The 5,590-nt window shown below is 29.7% G+C and overlaps 1 long non-coding RNA gene across 1 annotated transcript; it reads right to left on the minus strand.

Annotated features, from left to right (window-relative positions):
* Positions 1-2,273: 2,273 nt before the first annotated feature.
* LOC111087258 lies at positions 2,274-5,528 on the minus strand. The gene is made up of 2 exons (XR_002611960.1): positions 5,344-5,528; positions 2,274-4,718 (listed from the first exon to the last, which is right to left on the minus strand). It is a non-coding gene; the product is annotated as an uncharacterized LOC111087258 (long non-coding RNA).
* Positions 5,529-5,590: the final 62 nt, after the last annotated feature.

A 5,590-nucleotide genomic window follows, 5' to 3' on the forward strand; every position in this document is an offset into this window, starting at 1 on the left:
AGCTTTGTACTGTTATGTAATCTGAATTTTCGAGAAACTCTTCACACGCTTATAAATATAACCAACGCGACAAAAAACTATATATATATTATTGGTTTGCTATAGTTGGTATATTATAAACCTCGGATACTACAATGGTTAATCACCATTATTTATCGGAAAACTTCAAATATTTGACCAGGAATATTTATAAATTTTGAACACTATAAACTATTTAACTTCATTGGATTCAAATCTGACATCAATATTTTTACGAATACATTATATAACTTCAGCGGTAAAAAACTAAAGCTCGACCTATAATCGGCGTGTGATAAGAGAGGCCCAAAGAGCTAGCTAGCTCCCTATTAAAATTTGTATATAAATCATTGTTTGTAATAACCGTTATTGTCAATTGTATTACTGTTTGTGTATTAAAATATATTTGTATTTGAAAAAAAAAGAAAACTGTGTGTATCAATCTTGTTGGCAAATATTATAAATTGGAGATATATCGCCATTTATTTAACTATTAAATTTAAATGATCACTTAGCTCGATTTCATACCATTCGAAATTGTAATACGTAACAACCTCATACTTCCAGACGCAAATTTCAAGCAGTTCAGTCCATATTGCTGTTATTTGGATGTTTCATGAGTAATGCAATGTCTGGGTATTTGGGTGTTCATACTTCACATTTAATATGTTTTCACACTTACAAACTACCCTATCTGTTACGAAACAACCAACTTTTTAAAGCCAAATCACTATCGAATACCACAAGGCTGTGTTATATCATCATACTAATTGTTGCAACTTGATAATTTGAAGAGAAAGAAAAACTAAATACATTATTCACAGAACTTTGTAAAAGTGAAAAGTCATGTTACTTTTTTCCTCTATACACAAACAGCATGTTTAATTTATTCTGCTAGGGCAGATTAGTTAATTCACTTCAACCTTAGGAAAAACAGCTAATTGTTAATTAGTGAATACCCTAATGCTGCCATCTATTAACTTTTATTTTTAAAAATGTTCAAATTAGCCACCACACCCTTTACTCAATACAATGCGTACATAGGTTTTCGTGTTATCAACAAATTTTAAAGAAGAGAGCACAATACATTGCTATAAAATTATTTTAACATCACAAGTATGTGTACTAGATGTACATCCGCAGGGTCCCCGAAAGCGTTCTGTTTCAAGAGTAAATAAAATCAAAACCAAGTATGTCATGAAGTTCGTATGTCATGCTGTTTTGTAGCCTACAGAGTGTATAATTGTTCTCGTGGTTCATGGAATGGAAAGTTTTACTGACGTCACGACAATACAAATTACAATGTTAAGCGCCCCTTATGAAACGTCATTTTAGTGTCTACTGACTGACTGACAGACAGACAACATATTATTGCATAATGGTGCGAGAAGTTAAAACAGGTGACCCTCCAAGTGGCCTTCGGCCCCCTTTCGAAGAAATAAAACCCAAATATTTTCAGATAATACCGTCTTCCCAATGTGCTACTCTTCGTCAGCGTTCGAATTTTTTGTGATCGCGATTTGGGCCTTATATATATATATATATATATATATATTTGTGTGTGTGTGTGTGTGTGTGTGTGTGTGTGTGTGTGTGTGTGTGTAGTTCTGAAATGAATAGTAATGCAAGTTATCACGAACGGATTATTACTATTTTGAATATCGAAACGTATTATCACTCATTGGAAACCACAGGAACTGTTTCACGCGCGAAAAAAAATTCTAAGTTACGAATACACAAGAAACACGTTAAAATGTAGTTGTCATTCGAACTTAGGTTAGAAATCATTTCCTGATACTTGTTTATTCTACTTCTTTTCGATAATAAGTCTTGTAAGATATGTTTTTTTTAATCCTCAAATTTCTGAACAAAACTGATTTATCTCTCAATTGGCTGTGTTTAAAAAACTTATGTATAATAATAATACTCTTTCTTCACATGAACTGATTACCATCACTGTAGCGTTCCTAAACGTTATAATTAGATCAAGTTGAAATGAGCAAATGTGAATTGATTGACTGGTGGTTCATGCAAAACCCGATGTTTTCTGATCTTTCGAAACGTCGTTCTTTCCACCTAGGTTACGTTTGTAGATTAATCTTCCAAGACTTTTTTCTGAACTAAACAGTTCAGAAATAAAATAGTTTTAAGATGGAAAAATTACAGAAGCTGTTTTTTCTTACTGGAAGACGTAAGCAATAAAAAATAATTATGATAATCCTAGCAGGATTTAAAAACACCAAACACTGATTTATAAATATTCTAAGGCTCTTTAAAAGCTATTTATTTAGCTTAAGGAAACTGTACTTACATGTTATCTTGTTTCGTGAGCGGAATCAAGACGCGTTCTGGAAAACGGTTTCACGTATTTTGGTAACACAACTTAAAATTAGAGCTTTTATTACAGTATCCTTCCATTATATTCTGATGACATCTAAGTGTGTGTGTGTGTGTTAATTTTTATACATATTTTGAGCTTTAGGTGGAGCAACTATTATACACCCTAACCGATGACATAAACACAGGTAAAAATACAATATCAAATAAACTAACCAAAATCAATGTAACTGACAATGCGTTCATCAAGGCAGAGCAGTTTATCCGAAATAAATTACTACATATCTTTCATAAAAAAAACAGATTATACATTCCTCAATAGTTCACATTAGCTTAACAACTGTGTATTGATAGGTAACCAGAAACAAATTTCACCACCATATGAAACTTGATGGGCAGTAACTTACTACATCTCCAATGCAGAAAATGCGCACGCTATAAATTACAATAACTGATGTTTTTAACATCATACTTATTGAAGTTACTAAAACTCACAATGTGTGTTACTAGTGTCAACACTATTCCTTGTTTCCCTTTCAACATTGTACCTGAGAAACGTTAGACCAGCTACATAATTACTAATTGAGGCTGCTGAAAAACAAATATTCTATTTGTCATTCATACTACTTTTTACAGACTTTTACCCCTCTTATTTTGTTTAGGAGTTTGGTTTCTTTATCAAATAAATCTGTGTACTTTCCAGTGTGCACTAAATAAAAGAAATAATGTGACTGGTACAGTTACTTAAACGCCATTATTAATCTAATGTAATATAGTTTGTTAAAAAAATAATTGAAGATAATATTGCACAAACATGTTTTACTTACAGCCCCCAAAATCTTAATATGTAATTTATATTCTTAGAGATACAAAAATCCAACCAACTATTATGTACAGACACAATAAAAACAAATGAGACATAACACTACAATAAACATGTAAACCAGTAAGTATATGTACAATAGACTTACATAAAACACTATAATTACAAATGTACTTTTAAATGGACAGAAATAATTTTACAAATGAGAAAAGAATTCAGACCTAGTTATCTACCACTTTTATCCTTTCACAGCCTTCATAAAGTGTTTCATGAAATAAAATGTATCTGTAATACCACAATCTTATACATATAGATAGATACTTTGCTTGGGAAGAACTGTTAGTTATTACAGAACATGTTTGATTTTTTTTTATTCACAGAAAAAAACACTGAATGATAACAAAAAAAAAAAACAATCATATGGTAAAATCCTATAAAATCATGATTATTTCAAAACAAAAGTTATCATACAAAATTTTTGTCACCTAATTATACTAGCTTTCTTTCTTTTATAGATATATACACACATTACTTTCTCAACATCCTAAACATAACAACAAAAAACCCAAAAGTATGAGACCAAATTGCTATAAATATATGAACATTTTAATATATTAAATTTAAATTCTTCTATCACCTGTTAGTCTACAAAAACCTGTATGTTACAATGTTGTAAGTTGTATCACATAATTTAAATTGCAGTTCATCTAACTTACAGAAAATTTGAAATAATTTCTTAAATTTCAATCTACTTAAAACTTTTAACATCAAAGACCAGATTGGGTCTTAAAAAAGGAAAAAAATCTGAATTCTTGTTAATTATTAACTTTTCATTTAGAAACAAGATTATGCTTAACCTCTGTTCGAAGTTTTAGAAAGCTCCTTATATTATGTATTAAAAGCCATTATAAAATTATGCTATTCGTAGTTAACTCTTCTTAACAATGGAAAATTATTCACCTAAAAACTGAAATGAGGTTTCTCGTTACAAAAAAATTATTTCTATATCCAATTTGTAACATACTTTAACATAAAAGAATTGAGTATTTATTTTGCATAAGTAAATGAACCATGAATTTTTAAATACATGACAGTATATATATATATACACACACACACACACACATTGATTTTCTTTGTACAGAGATATTTTGCAATAAAAAGTAACTATTAGAAACAGAAGATACAATACAGTAATGTGAAAAAATAAAATAAATTATTTCACATCTATATTTTTGACAATCCAAAACGTTAGAGTCACACCAAGATAGAATATTTAATACAGATCATAAAAAAAGTGGATTAGTTGTTAATGAATAACAATTTTCAAATATGAAATCTTCAGCCATAGTACTATCAACTCTCAACACCTTTTGTGAGAGATGATTCTAAGGTAATGCTGAACTCTGATAGGCTCTCCAAGATCTGGACCAGAAATGTGACTAAGCTAGGATCTCGCAAGAATGACTGTTCCTCATACATGCTAGCAGTAATCGGACTAGATGCTACGTGTAATAGCATTCTATGGAGCAGGTGGTCTCTGGAAATATAAAATAACATGGTGAAAGTAACTGCCAAGTGTAAGATTGAAATTTTTATTGGGAGCTTAATTCAGATTTTTAACCATATCAGCATTATGCACATTTAAAACATTTTTCATGATCAGTTACTAATTGTTTAAAGAGAATACTGAACATTACATGGAGCATCGAATTAAAGCAAAACAGTAACAAAAAAATAATTGCCAAGAATAAATATCGAACAGCAAGAAGTTCTCTTTTAACTTATAAAACAGTTTTCTTTATAAAGATCAATTTTAAGTAAAAAAGGTAACATAAGTTTTATAAAATATTTCAATCTGAAGCTCTGATACAATAATATTACAATTCTCACCTAATGTGATGCTTGTCAGACATAAGTATGTGTAACTACCATATTCATGTGTTTTTGTGTAAAGTATAAAAACTTCTGGAAATACAATTAAAAATAATAAGCATCTTTTTCTATACTTAAGCAATAATGAGCAAATAATTTTAGACAAATTGTAAACACATACAAAATAGAATAAGTCATTATAAACTTGATTTTCTGTACTTTCATTGTCAGAAGTTACAAAACTTCAAATATATCCTGAAAAATTATTAGTCTACATGTAAATACTTTACCTGGCTGCAAAACAAATAAACAACTGAAACTTTCCATCTTTTCCTACAGAATGTGAGGCTTTATCAATCTTATCAACCAGATGGCAGTATGATTTCATAACAAAAACATGTTCATGAGACTCCCATGGTACTGAGCTTTCAGTACTACGTTCTTCGTGAAGTAAGCTACCAAAATATGCTCGAACTTTCACTGAAACAGTTTAAAAATTAAAAAAATAAAATAAAACACTTAAATAAAACAATTTTT

Source organism: Limulus polyphemus, unplaced genomic scaffold (genome assembly GCF_000517525.1).
Source record: "Limulus polyphemus unplaced genomic scaffold, Limulus_polyphemus-2.1.2 Scaffold1929, whole genome shotgun sequence".
Taxonomy (NCBI): Eukaryota; Metazoa; Arthropoda; class Merostomata; order Xiphosura; family Limulidae; genus Limulus; species Limulus polyphemus.